At 35.1% G+C, this 15,775-nt stretch overlaps 1 protein-coding gene and 1 long non-coding RNA gene across 4 annotated transcripts in view; one reads left to right on the top strand and one right to left on the bottom strand.

Moving 5' to 3' along the window:
• The window catches only part of LOC133179124 (collagen alpha-5(VI) chain-like), a 284,568-nt gene that overhangs the window by 224,097 nt on the left and 44,696 nt on the right, over positions 1 to 15,775 (top strand). The gene's annotated exons all lie outside the window — the stretch shown is intronic.
• LOC133179460 (uncharacterized) lies at positions 1,107 to 9,130 on the bottom strand. Of its 3 annotated transcripts, XR_009720128.1 has the most exons (5): positions 8,897 to 9,130; positions 8,250 to 8,455; positions 6,688 to 6,807; positions 5,780 to 5,848; positions 1,107 to 1,313 (listed from the first exon to the last, which is right to left on the bottom strand). It is a non-coding gene; the product is annotated as an uncharacterized LOC133179460 (long non-coding RNA). The 3 variants fall into 3 exon arrangements; XR_009720127.1 differs by lacking the exon at positions 8,250 to 8,455; XR_009720129.1 differs by lacking the exon at positions 8,250 to 8,455 and having other exon boundaries at positions 6,694 to 6,807.

Raw genomic sequence — 15,775 nt, 5'->3', positions numbered from 1 at the left:
ACCTATGACAAGACGGTACAAAATGTACTATGATTTTTAACCCCATGACCTTAACCTTGAACTTTTTCCAAAATTTTAACATTGCTGATAACTTTTGAATGGCAGAAGGTAGGGCAATTATACCTTACATGTGCATTACATTTTTCAGTACCTTTTCAAATGTACTGTTTATGACCTCGTGACATCTATCTTTAACTTTTTATTTTTATTTTTAACATTGGTAAGATCTTTTGAATGAGAGAAGGTACGGCTTTCATATTATACATGTACATGTTAAAATTTATAATTTTGATATTTAGTGTCACTTGTTTTTATCGACATGTTGTCAATCCGAGTTTCCTCCATTAGTTGGGAACGTTAAGATAACAAATAATCTTATACGAAAGATTGACACATTAACAGGCATTTCCCATAAACATTACCTTGTAAGTAATCTACTATTTATGTTATTCCGACATTATAAACAGTCGTATGATCTTCCAACTGACATAACTCCAATTCCCGCGGATCTTGCATCGTTTTTACTGCATCGAGATCGCTTAGCACAATAAACTTCCGGCGCAGATCTAATTTTAGCAACGAAATACGATATAAACAGTGTTCAGCTGTCATCTGGAGCATTCTGCTCAGCTGCCTCAACTGACGAGGACTAAAAAATTGGGAATATGGAAACCCAGAGCAGATGGGTAATTAATTAATTAATTTATTTATCCCAAATTAATTTATGAATATTGGGAACTGATGCCTGTTAATTAAAATTTATTTAATTTAAATAGTGTAACACTACACAGAAAATATTTTGGGTATTCCCACACTTGGGAAAAACTTGGGATATTAAAATCCCATTCTTATTGATTTATTGGAAATATTTGCTTTTATAATTTATTACCGCTCAATAATCCATTCTTGACAAAATAATTAATTGAATAAAAGTTGTTTACAAAAAGTTATTTGGTATTATATTTCTATCTAATATACAGACTTGGGAGACCCACAAGTTACAATCGCCTATTTCATAGCAAAAAGGGTGAAACGTAACATTGGTGTCAGAAGTGGGATCATTATAATTTAGAATCCCATACTTTGATTGGATAGAAAACAAATAGTTTAATATTTATTAAATTTTTTTTGACCCAATTTAAAAATTTTTTTTGTAAAAGAATTATTTCAAAGAAAAATGTCCCAAAATAACAGCAACTTTGAGGAATCTGGAGAAATTGTTTTTAATCGCAGATCTTGTATGGGATCACCCAGATTATCCATAGATGACCATGTTTTATTTTCTCCCAAACAGGCATCAGTGACCCATTAATCTGAAAACATAAATGAACAATTGTTTAATGCCACGCACGATATGAACAAAGAATTTTTATGCATGAAACATGAAGTTGGGCAACAAATAAATGAAGTAAGACAAGAATCCCAAAGATTATGGTCAGAAATTTACAAACTCAAACAAAAAGATGAAATAAGTAGAAAACCCACTTCCCAATCTCTGAATGGGTATAGGGAACCTATTGACCATCCAGATATGGGTATGCTCTGTGGAGCGAACATAGAAAATTTCAGTCCCATAACTACCCTTGGGAACTCAGAACTTATAGATCAAAATGAGAATACTTGTGTTTCTACCAGGCTAGCTAATGTGGCACCTGCATCAAAATCGCCCACTGGCATAAAACCCCAAATCTTTGACGGGAGAGATGACTTTGACGAATACTTGACAAAATTTAACATACTTGCTACACTCCATAATTGGGATCCTCAAACCAAAGCACTATGCCTTGCAAGTAGTTTAACAGGTGGGGCTAGAGCAGTTTTGACAGAGTTAAATGAATCCCAGCGACATAATTTTGATTCTTTAGTAAGGGCTTTAAATACCCGCTATGGATCTGTAGAACGGTCAGAAATGTATAGTGCTCAATTAAAGGGTTTAGTAAGGGGAAACAATGAATCTATTCCTGAACTTTCCCAATCAATAAGAAAACTGACATGAAGGGCATATCCAACAGCAGACCCAGCTGTGACAAACACTTTGGCTCTAGATCACTTTATCGACGCTCTAACAGATTCTGATATGCGCCTGCGATTGCGGGAAATGAGACCAAGGGACATCAATGAAGCCGAAATATTGGCAATCCAATTCGAAACCCACAAACTAGCTGACGCCCAAAGGACTCACTCAATTAACAATGTAAAAGCTACCCAAGAACAAGAATCAGATACTGTTGGGGCTATCAAGAAAGCTATAGGGGATGACTTACAAGAGAGATACAAAATTTTGTAAAGTTTAATCAGGGACAGCGAACCCATTTCAATAATCCCCCAAATCGACCTCCCTATATCGGAAATAGACCCAATCAATGTCAATCACTCACGACAAAATTTCACCCACAACAAGAATCCAACAAACTACCACACGTCGGGTTCGGGAGTCGGAAGTCGACAGAAATATGGGATAGACCCCAAGCGACATCATTAGAAAATAAAACAAATTGAAGCAAAGAGGCTAGTTCAGTCAGACTCAATGAAAAATTTGAATCTGAAGCTGAAATTCAATCTCCAATAAAGATTTACTCAAAAGAAATTAGAATAAATGACATTATGAAAGTTGGGAATGATGGAATTTATGTATTAGGGAAAATAGAAAACAAATTGATACCCATGTTATTGGATACTGGGGCTAGTGTGACAGTACTCAGCTCTAGTGTTGCCAGATACCTGGTAAAGATAAATTGACACCATCTTCTATCAATTTGACATCGGCAAATGGGCAGAATATTTTAGTTCAGGGGGAAATCCCATTAATTATAAGCTTGGGAAATGTTACTGTTACTCACAATGTGTTGGTAGCAGGTATCCTTAATGACTGTATATTAGGGATAGATTTTATGGCAACAAATAGTTGTGATATATTGCTTAAGAAAAGGAAATTGAAAATCAAGGGTACAGAGATCCCTTGCTTTAATATAGAAGAAATGAAAATCCCAGTTGGCAAAATAACAATTGCTGAGGATATAGAAATACGAGGGGTGATCAAAAAGTTCGCGAACTATCTCTATATTTAAAAAATCACAATTCAGATCAGAATGATATTTGGCACACATATAGTCATACGCATGTTCTATAAATAGCAGATATTAAATAATGTTTTCCTCCGTGTTTGTGACGTCACAATGTGAAAATGACGTCAGTATGTAGGTCACTTGTGACAAAAAAATGGTTGACTCAGTCGTACTCGAGCAACGAACGGCTGTAAAGTTTAACGTATAATCTCGGAAATTCCTTTGCAGTAGAATATGATAATTTGTATAAGGCTTATGAAGACAAAAAACTTACCAGAAGTTCAATCATTAATTGGATTGAATGTTTTAATGAAGGCAGGGAGATGGTTAAAAATGATGTTTGTTCTGTTGACCAGCGAAAGAAAGCCGATAAAAAGATGTGTCCTTAATTGAGCAATTTGTTTTGAAAGATCGCCAAGTTACAGTAAGAAAATAGTTGAATATCTGAGCAATAATATAATTATTAAATCCCTAAAATATCGTTTACTTTAGACTTTAAACATATGAGATATGAAAAAAAGAAAAGGCACCCAGGCTTTTTCACATTGAATAAACGACGCTATCGAGACAGAGGACTCGGATTGTAATGCTCACCATGGTAATTCTGGGAAGGGATATCCTTATCCACCCATCCTATTGCCGAGATTTGGCCATTTTTGACAGATGGTCTGTTCTTGTTATAAAAAATTACTTGCATGGTAAGAAATATAAGACTCTGAAAAATCTCTTAGCTTCTGTGAACAGACAGCTACGAAGCATGTCACGTGACCGCCTGGATCACGTGATTCGCGCATAAGCAGAATAATGGCAGATGTGCATTAAAATCGGGGAGGACTACTTTAAAAAATAATGAACATTGAAACCTCATTTTATTTCTTTTAAGAAAGTTATTCAATTTGTTCGCAAACTTTTTGATCACCCCTCGTACCTCCAAATAGTGAGTTAGTGGCATCTGGGAAAGTGGAAAACCCATTATTTCTTGGGGAAATTGCTATTGTAGAACCTATTACAAAATTTATTGAGAAGCATGAAGTGCTAATTCCCAAAACTTTGGTTAAGGTTAATACCGGGGAAAATATCCCTATACGTAACACCAATTTAAATGATCAAAGTATTAAGATCTATAAAGGGACTGTAGTTGCCAATATTGAAAAAGTTGAAGAAATGTATGAATCTTGTATACATTCCATAAATTCCCTTGACATTGACATCCAAAATGAAACCCATTTGCCAAAGCATTTAGAACAAATTGTGAAAAAACTTCCAAATTATTTGGATTCAAAACAAAAAGAAAAATTCATAGCCTTACTTAAGGAATTTCAAAATAGTTTTTCCAAAGATTCCTCTGACATGGGTCTGACTGTACTAGTAGAACACACTACAAATACGGGAAATGCTAAACCCATAAAGCAACCTCCCAGACGAATACCTCTTGCTAAATTTAAAGAAACACAAAAAGAAATCAATGATATGTTAGATAAAAAGATTATTGAGTCATCTGACAGTCCATGGAGTTCTCCCATAGTCCTTGTTAAGAAAAAGGATGGGACAATCCGGTTCTGTATAGATTACAGGAAACTGAACGACATAACAGTTATAGACAGTTATCCTATTCCCAGAATAGACACAACTTTGGATGCTTTATCTGTTTCAAAATGGTTTTCTACAGTTGACTTAAAAAGTGGGTACTGGCAAGTAAAAATGTCGCCAGATGATAAACCCAAAACTGCATTTTCAATTCCAGGAGGTGGTCATTGGCAATTTCTAAATATGCCGTTTGGACTTTGCAATGCTGGTGCCACATTTGAAAGGCTTATGGAAAAAGTTTTATCTAACATCATGAAAAATCTGCTTAGTATATTTAGATGACATCATTATTCTTTCAAAAACTTTTGATGAGCACATCGACAACCTTAGACAAGTTTTTACCAGATTAAAAGAAGCTAATTTGAAAATGAGTCCAAAGAAATGCACATTTTTACAAAAGGAAGTTTCATTCCTTGGGCATATTGTAAATGAACATGGGGTATCAACTGACCAATCAAAAATTGAGGCAGTAAAAAATTGGCCTATTCTTAAAAATGTAAGGGATGTAAGAAGTTTCCTGGGACTTTATTCCTATTACAGGAAATTTGTACACAGATTTGCAAACATTGCCAAACCTTTGCAAAAATTCTTATGTGAGCCAAGCTGTGAAGAATCATTCGAAAAATTAAAGACAGCTCTAATTAGCTCTGACATCTTAGCATTCCCAAATGATGAAGGTCTGTTCATCCTGGACACAGACGCCTCCAATACGGGTTTAGGATCAGTCCTCTCCCAAGAACAAGATAGGGTTGTCAAGGTCATAAGCTACTTTAGCAAAACATTTAGTTCAACTGAGCGACGCTATTGTGTAACCCGAAGAGAACTTTTAGCAATAGTGAAGTCAGTTAAAGATTTCCATCATTATCTATATGGGAAACATTTCAAGGTCAGAACTGATCATGGGTCATGGACATGGACCCGGAAGGTCAGCTAGCCCGATGGTTCGAATCACTGTCCTCCTATGACTTTAAGATTGAACATCGAGCAGGTCGAGCACATAACAATGCAGATGCCCTATCCCGTAGACCTTGTGTCGACCAAAATTGCAAACATTGCATAAGAGCTGAAGACAAAATATGGATCAGAAACTGTTGACAACATTAGTAATAAACATGTTAGAGCCATACCTGAATCATGCCAGGTTGTCACCCGATTGGGGAATCACAACACTGCTTTGACATCTACTTCTCAACATCCTACAAAACAGTCCTCTTTTCAAAATAAGAGTTTAGAAGAAGTACAAGAAAATGACCCTGATATTAAAAAGGTTATAGAGTGGGTTAAATCCCAAAATAAACCTTCTTGGGAAACTATATCAATTTTGAGTGAAACATGCAAATACTATTGGGTTAGATTTGATTCCCTCAAATGGCAAGACAACATTCTATACCATAAATGGTAATACATAACCCCAAAATTCCAAGTAATTCTTCCCAGCTCCTTTGCCAAAAAAAGTATTGGATGAAATCCATAGTGGCATTACTGGGGGACATTTGGGTTACAAAAAGACATTATCAAAAGCCAGAGATAAATATTTTTGGTATAAAATGTCTAATGACACTAAATATCACTGTCAAACTTGCGACACTTGTGCTTCAAGAAAATCTCCCAATAAGTTACCAAAAGCCCCCTAACAAATTTATAATGTTGGGGTACCAATGGAACGCTGGGCATTAGACATATTGGAACCACTTCCCATTACTCGTAAGAAAAATTCATACCTGTTAGTTGTAGGAGACTACTTTACAAAATGGGTCGATGCAATCCCCATGAAAAATAAAAAGGCTACTACAATATCCCAAAAATTATTGCAACATATAATACCTATCTTTGGAGTACCAATGCAATTGCACTCCGATCAAGGTCAGATGTTTGAGTCTACTATATTCCAAGAATTGTGTAAACTACTGGGAATAGGGAGGACCCGAACTTCGCCCTACAGACCCCAATCTGACGGGATGATTGAAAGAGCTAATTGAAAATATGTTGTCAGCTTTTGTTGATAAAAACCGGAAAAATTGGGATGAGTTTGTACCTTTACTCATGTTGGCGTGTAGATCCTCGGTACATGAATCCACAGGGGTGAGCCCAAATGAGATGGTCTTTGGTCGACAAGTTGCACTCCCTATTGATCTAGTACTTGGGAAACCTGACCCTGAAAGAAGCAACAGAATATATACAAAATTTATCAGAGAAAATGAACAAAATTTACAATTTTGCAAGGGGAAATATCAAATTAAATTCCCAGGGTATGATAAGACAGTAAAATACAAAAATCCAACATAATCCCTATAAAATAGGTGATGCAGTATGGGTATACTATCCTAACCAAAATCTGGGTTTAGAACGAAAGCTATCCAGACATTGGGCAGGACCATTCAGAATCAAAGAGAAAATAAATGACGTTCTCTACAAAATTCAAAGCACCCTAGACATAAAGGGGATGTAATTCACTTTAATAGATTGAAAATCTACAATGGGATAAATATTCCCAAATGGTTTCAAGCATAAAAATTCTACACTGTGATTATATATATATGTATAATACAGTATATATACAGTATATAGATTGACATATTGTTCAAAATTTGATTGACATATTATTCAAATTTTGATTGACATGATTTTACTGTTACTGTATTATTATTGCACATAATAATACCATGACATGGTTCCAAGGGAACTAAGAAAAAAATATTAGCTTCCACAGGTCCAGCGCTTTAAATGCTTACTTTGAAATGGGGGAGAATTCAAGAACCAGATACACGCAGACCGTAACCTGACTGCTACCCATTCGGGATTTGGATATCATTGCGATATCTGCCACTACATGTTGGGCCGGAAAGACCAAAAGCATGGGTGCAAAGGATACCACCTTCAACTACTAAAAAATCAAACATGAAATATGGTGATGAAGAACGAAAGGAATTTGCAGACTTCCAGAGGAAAAGATCCACCCTCGTAGAATCCTTTATGAAGGAAGTTGTCCCAAATTTCAATGCACCCCCGGGACCCAAAAGAACAATTTTTACCGAAGTTGTTATACCCACGAAGAAACAGAGTCGAAACCGTAACTAACAAAGGAGACAACCAAGATCAAAGGAGCCAAAATAGCCAGAAAGATGGGAACCCAACTATGCTACCTGATCCAAAACCAGCAGAACTGCCTCAGCCAAAACAAACAAAGCCAGAAACTTCAAGTTCCACAAAAGTGAAGAAAGCCTATAAGTCCAAATCTATCCTATCTTCCGTATCCTCATTCTCTTCCAGCTCGTCAGCTTCAAGTTCAAGTTCAGATTCAAGCTCCTCGTCTACCCATACATCAAAGAAAGAAGAGAATCAACCCAAAGACTTCCTATTGATTAATGTTCCTGAAGAAGAAGCGTATCAGATTCAAGAGGCAAAAGAAGTTCCATCGTACCTACCATCCAGTCAAATGGAAGTTAAGTTAAATATCTTGAAAGAACAACATGATGGCCGAGTGATTCTAAACGGTGGGTGGGGGGGGGGGGGGGGGTAGGAAATTTGAGACCAGCCGACGGACACTTTCCAGTGACCCATCCTCAATATTGTCTGCCATGATTAATCCCAACTCACCTTTCCAACCATCCAACAACACCTATTTCATTGACAGGAATCCCCGTTATTTTGATTTTGTCCTGGACTATTTGCGGTCGCCTAAAGCTTTCCTTCATATCCTGCCACTGGACTTCACAGTGCTGAGACAATTATATGTGGAAGGGAAATTCTATGGACTTTCTGGTTTGGTGTTTACCGTTGAAAAGAATGGTCAATCCCAGCCTCTGTGGAAAGAGAAGTAATTTGGACTGTGATAAACTGATATGTGATATGTTGTTGATTTGTATTTATATTTATTGTTGTTTAAATATGATGCCTATTGTTATTATAATTGTTATATGAAAGCATGTTAATAATGTTTTATTGTATAATATGTACCGAATATTTATAATAATGTTTAACATGACAAAGTAAATGAAAACATACTTATCGTTGACATCACTGAATTCTCTTCATTTCATTGGTTTGACGTAGTGCCCATTCGAGGACGAATGCCTTTTAGGAAGGGGGGCAGTGTTACAATTTAGAATTTTGATATTTAATGACACTTGTTTTTATCGACATGTTGTCAATCCGAGTTTCCTCCATTAGTTGGGAACGTTAAGGTAACAAATAATCTTATACGAAAGATTGACACAATAATAGGCATTTCCCATAAACATTACCTTGTAAGTAATCTACTATTTATGTTATTCCGACATTTTAAACAGTCATATGATCTTCCAACTGACATAACTCCAATTCCCGCGGATCTTGCATTGTTTTTACTGCATCGAGATCGCTTAGCACAATAAACTTCCGGCGCAGATCTAATTGCGGGAAAGGGGAGCGGATCGTACGTCATTTCTTTAGCAACGAAATACGATATAAACAGCGGTCAGCTGTCATCTGGAGCATTCTGCTCAGCTGCCTCAACTGACGAGGATTAAAAAATTGGGAATATGGAAACCCAGAGCAGATGGCTAATTAGTTAATTTATTTATCCCAAATTAATTTATGAATATTGGGAACTGATGCCTGTTAATTAAAATTTATTTAATTTAAAAGTTTAACACTACACAGAAAATATTTTGGGTATTCCCACACTTGGGAAAAACTTTATATGGGATATTAAAATCCCATTCTTATTGATTTATTGGAAATATTTGCTTTTATAATTTATTACCGCTCAATAATCCATTCTTGACAAAACAATTAATTGAATAAATGTTGTTTACAAAAAGTTATTTGGTATTATATTTCTATCTAATATACAGACTTGGGCCACCCACAAGTTACAATCGCCTATTTCATAGCAAAAATGGCGAAACGTAACATACATTACCTATGACAACACCTTTAAGAAATGTATATCGTTTTTGATTTCATGACCTTGATCTAGAAGTATGAAGGACACACTAAGACACCTAAAGCGGGAGGACCACAATTCGTTGTATTCGCATGTTTAGTGATGTATTGATTATACATTACGCCTTTGAAAATCTCTACTCATAGGCATTCAGAAGACGAAACACCAACCCCCGATTAAAACATTAAAATTCATCACCCCTGCCCCGTGGATCAGACGGGGGTAGTGGTAATTAAGTTTGTCATATATTGAGAATACATTAAATAATTGGAATCTTCATTTCCCATGGAGTAAGATTTATTACACATGTACATTGTACTGTGTGCCTTAATCTCTCTTCTACTGAACCTCGAAGAGACATGAACATGATAATAACTAGATGAGATCTCGTTGCGAGCAACGAGTGGGTCTTCCGTCCGATTTTTGATAAGATGAGATTAGAATTTGACTGAGATTTTCGTTCAAATATAATGATATAAATAAATTGTTTAGACGAACAATTTTGCTTTAATAATGTTTTACAAAATATTGATCATTAAAGGAATATAGATTAAAGACTTTCGCCCCTTCTTGGCCCCTAATGTGAGAGGTCAGCCCCTTTTTCTTGATATCATTTTAAAGCTCTCATGATTTTGAACACTTTTTGTTCATCAACAACTAGTCAGAAATTCTTTTTTGTTTTCGGGATATATTCAAAAGAAATATTAAAGGTCGGCCCTTCAAGTCCTAAATGGGGACGTCTAGCAAAAATTGAAAGAGTGCATATTGTTCAGAATAGTATTTTGATCGACTTTTGTTCAATACTGTTTATCAAAATATTCTTCCTTTTCGAGATATATTGCGCCATAGATTATGCAATCTGGCCCCCTAAAGACCCCTTACTGTGTAATATATGATATCAACATCATGTTATTTAGATAAAGTGTGTGAAGAAGAACTATTTCGCTTCAGTAATATATTACAAAATATTGATCATTAAAGAGTTATTGATTGTATACTTTCAGCCCCTTATTTAATGGGTCAGACCCTTTTCCTTGATATCACCGTAAAGCTCTCATGATTTTGAACACTTTTTGTTCAAGAATTATTCAAAAATTCTTTTTCGTTTCCGAGATATATCCGAAGGATATATTTAGGGGCCGGCCCTTCAACTCCTTAATGGGGACGTTTAGCAAAAATCAAAAGGTTGCATATCATATTGTTTAGAACATTATTTTGAATAACTTTTGTTCAATATACTTATCAAAATATTTCCCACTTTTGAGATATAAAGCATCAAAGATTTAGCATTCTGGCCCCTTATGGCCCCTAATTATGTAAATATGATGTGTATATCATAATATATAGTTGTGAATTGTTGAGATAAACATTTTTGTTTCAGTAATGCATTACAAAATATTGATCGTTAAAGAGTTATAGATGAAAGACTTTTGGCCCCTCTGAGCCCCTAATTTGAGGGGTCAGTCCCTTTTTCTTCATATCACTTTAAAGCTCTCCTGATTTTGAACACTTTTTGTTCAACAACTACTCAGAAATTCTTTTTCGTTTCTGAGATATTTGCAAAGGAAGTATTTAGGGGCCGGCCCTCCAACTCCTTAATGGGGACGTTTAGCAAAAAATGAAAGGTTGCATATTGTTTAGAACATTATTTTGAACATCTTTTGTTCAATATTGCTTATCAAAATATTTCCCACTTTCGAAATATAAAGCGTCAAAGATTTAGCATTCTGGCCCCTTATGGCCCCTAATTATGTAACATATGATGTGAATATCATAATATATAGTTGTAAATTGTTGAGATGAACATTTTTGCTTCAGTAATGCATTGCAAAATATTGATCGTTAAAGAGTTATTGTTCAAAGATTTTCGGCCCCTCTCAGCCCCTATTTTGAGGGTCCAGCCCCTTTTTCTTCATATCACTTTAAAGCTCTCCTAATTTTGAACACTTTTTGTTCAACAACTACTCAGAAATTCTTTTTCGTTCCTGAGATATTTGCAAAGGAAATATTTAGGGGCCGGCCCTTCAACTCCTTAATGGGGACGTTTAACAAAAAATGAAAGGTTGCATATTGTTTAGAACATTATTTTGAACATCTTTTGTTCAATATTTCTTACCAAAATATTTCCCACTTTTGAGATATAAAGCGTCAAAGTTTTAGCATTCTTGCCCCTTATGGCCCCTAATTATGTAACATATGATGTGAATATCACAATATATAGTTGTAAATGGTTGGGATAAACATTTTTGCTTCAGTAATGCATTACAAAATATTGATCGTTAAAGAGTTATTGATTAAAGACTTTTGGCCCTTCTCGGCCCCTAATGTGATGAGTCAGCCCTTTTTCTTTGATATCATATTAAAGATCTTGTAATTCTACGCAAATTCTGTTCAATATGTTTTAACAAAATACTTATAGTTAAAAAGTTATCGTAGGAAATGTCTCTAAAATTCACTCATGATTCGTGTCCTTAATTTCGACCCCTACCGAGCTTCCATACTAAACACTTCCGGAAAATTTGAAAACCCAGGTGATCAATGGCAACATGTCCTCTATCATCGCTGAAAGTATCAGCACTCTAGCTTTAATCGTTTTTGAGTTCCATTGCAGACAAGGAGGTCCTCTGAATTTTGATTAAAGGGCGATAACTTCCGACCGGAAGTGAATTTCAAAAAAATGAGAAAAACGTATAAGGTTCAGACAAAGATACATCTTCCCTGAAATTTTCAAGTAAATCGATCGAGCCAACTCCGAGATATCTTCTGCACAAAAATTGTAAAGAAAAAAAAGAATAATAATAATAACTAGATGAGATCTCGTTGCGAGCAACGAGTGGGTCTTCCGTCCGATTTTTGATAAGATAAGAATTTGACTGGGATTTTTGTTCAAATATAATAATATAAATAAATTGTTAAGACGAACAATTTTGCTTTAATAATGTTTAACAAAATATTGATCATTAAATTGTTATAGATTAAAGACTTTCAGCCGTTCTTGGCCCCTAATGTGAGAGGTCAGCCCCTTTTTCTTGATATCATCTTAAAGCTCTCATGATTTTGAACACTTTTTGTTCAACAACTATTCAGAAATTCTTTTTTGTTTTCGGGATATATGAAAAAGAAATATTAAGGGCCGGCCCTTCAAGTCCTAAATGGGGACGTCTAGCAAAAATTCAAAGAGTGCATATTGTTCAGAATATTATTTGAACGTCTTCTGTTCAATACTGTTTATCAGAATATCCTTCCTTTTCAAGACATATTGCGCCAAGGATTATGCAATTTGGCCCCCTAAAGACCCCTTTTTTCGTAACATATGATATCAACATCATGTTATTTAGATGAAGTGTGTGAAGAAGAACTATTTCGCTTCAGTAATATATTACAAAATATTGATCATTAAAGAGTTATTGATTGTATACTTTCGGCGCCTCTCGGCCCCTTATTTAAGGGGTCAGACCCTTTTCCTTGATATTACCTTAAAGCTCTTATGATTTTTTACACTTTTTTTCAACAACTAGTCAGAAATTCTTTTTCATTTCTGAGATATTCGCAAAAGAAGTATTTAGGGGCCGGCCCTTCAACTCCTTAATGGGGACGTTTAGCAAAAAATGAAAGGTTGCATCTTGTATAAAACATTATTTTGGACATCTTTTGTTCAATATTGCTTATCAAAATATTTCCCACTTTTGAGATATAAAGCGTCAAAGATTTAGCATTCTGGCCCCTTATGACCCCTAATTATGTAACATTTGATGTAAATATCATAATATATAGTCGTACATTGTTGAGATAAACATTTTTGCTATAGTAATGCATTACAAAATATTGATCGTTAAAGAGTTATTGTTCAAAGACTTTCAGCCCCTCTCAGCCCCTATTGTGAGGGTCCACCCCTTTTTCTTCATATCACTTTAAAGCTCTCATGATTTTGAACACTTTTTGTTCAACAACTAGTCAGAAATTCTTTTTCGTTTCTGAGATATTTGCAAAAGAAGTATTTAGGGGCCGGCCCTTCAACTCCTTAATGGGGACGTTTAGCAAAAAATGAAAGGTTGCATCTTGTTTAGAACATTATTTTGGACATCTTTTGTTCAATATTGCTTATCAAAATATTTCCCACTTTTGAGATATAAAGCGTCAAAGATTTAGCATTCTGGCCCCTTATGGCCCCTAATTATGTAACATTTGATGTAAATATCATAATATATAGTCGTACATTGTTGAGATACACATTTTTGCTTCAGTAATGCATTACAAAATATTGATCGTTAAAGAGTTATTGTTCAAAGACTTTCGGCCCCTCTCAGCCCCTATTGTGAGGGTCCAGCCCCTTTTTCTTCATATCACTTTAAAGCTCTCATGATTTTAAACACTTTTTGTTCAACAACTAGTCAGAAATTCTTTTTCGTTTCTGAGATATTTGCAAAAGAAGTATTTAGGGGCCGGCCCTTCAACTCCTTAATGGGGACGTTTAGCAAAAAATGAAAGGTTGCATCTTGTATAAAACATTATTTTGGACATCTTTTGTTCAATATTGCTTATCAAAATATTTCCCACTTTTGAGATATGAAGCGTCAAAGATTTAGCATTCTGGCCCCTTCTGGCCCCTAATTATGTAACATATGATGTGAATATCACAATATATAGTCGTACATTGTTGAGATACACATTTTTGCTTCAGTAATGCATTACAAAATATTGATCGTTAAAGAGTTATTGATTAAAGACTTTTGGCCCTTCTCAGCCCCTAATGTGATGAGTCAGTCCTTTTTCTTTGATATCATATAAAAGATCTTGTAATTCTACACAATTTCTGTTCAATATGGTTTAACAAAATACTCATAGTTAAAAAGTTATCGTAAGAAATGTCTCTAAAATTCACTCATGATTCGTGTCCTAAATTTTGACCCCTACCGAGCTTCCATACTAGGCACTTCCGGAAGATTTGAAAACCCAGGTGATCAATGGCAACATGTCCTCTATCATCGCTGAAAATTTCAGCCCTCTAGCTTTAATCGTTTTTGAGTTCCATTGCAGACAAGGAGGTCCTCTGAATTTTGATTAAAGGGCGATAACTTCCGACCGGAAGTGAATTTCAAAAAAATAAAAAAAACGTATAAGGTTCAGACAAAGATACATCTTCCCTGAAATTTTCAAATAAATCGATCGAGCCAACTCCGAGAAATCTTCTGCACAAAAATTGTAAAGAAAAAAAAAGAATAATAATAATAACTAGATGCGATCTCGTTGCGAGCAACGAGTGGGTCTTCCGTCCAATTTTTGATAACATATGAATTTGACTGTGATTTTCATTCATAAATATATAGATAGTCAAAACAAAAATTTTGATCATTAAAGAATTATAAAGCAAAGGTTTTTGGCCCCTCTTATGGCTCCTAAAAACGTGATATTTGATGAAGATTTTAATATATATATATATATAGTAGCAGATCGTGAAGATGAACATTACTTTAAAGAGTTACAAATGAAAGACTTTTGGTCCCTCTGAGCCCCTAATTTGAGGGGTCAGCCCCTTTCCCTTGATTTCACATGAAAGGTCTTGTAATTCTGAAGACTTTTTGTTCAACAACTATTCAGAAGTTTCGTTTCGCTTTCGAGATATGTAGACTTGAAATATTTAGGGGCCATCCCTTTAAGTCTTTATAGGGGCTGTTTAAGAAAAATTCAAAGGATGCACATTGTTGAGAACATCGTTCTAAACAACTTTTGTTCAATATTGCTTTTCAAAATGTTTCCCCTTTTCCGATATAAAGCGTCAAAGATTAAGCATTCTGGCCCCTTATGGTCCCTAATTACGTAATATTTGAAGAAAACTTTCAGATATATAGTTGCAGATTGTGAAGATGAACATTTTTGCTTCAATAATTAATATCAAAATATTTAACGTTAAGGAGTTATAGATGAAAGACTTCTGGCCCCTCTCGGGCCCCTAATTTGAGGGGTCAGTCCCTTTTTCTTGATATCACATGAAAGGTCTTGTAATTTTGAAGACTTTTTGTTCAACAACTATTCAGAAGTTTCGTTTCGTTTTCGAGAGTCGTTGACTTGAAATATTTAGGGGCCGTCCCTTTAAGTCCTTATAGGGGCTGTTTAGGAAAAATTCAAAGGATGCACAATGTTGAGAACATCATTCTAATCAACTTTTATTCAATATTGCTTTTCAAAATATTCCCTT

This window comes from Saccostrea echinata, unplaced genomic scaffold (genome assembly GCF_033153115.1).
Source record: "Saccostrea echinata isolate AGI-Se365-2 ecotype Australia unplaced genomic scaffold, CSIRO_AGI_Sech_v1 ptg000004l, whole genome shotgun sequence".
Classification (NCBI taxonomy): Eukaryota; Metazoa; Mollusca; class Bivalvia; order Ostreida; family Ostreidae; genus Saccostrea; species Saccostrea echinata.
Note: the sequence above shows the minus strand (reverse complement) of the source record. Positions and strands in the feature narration are given on the sequence as shown.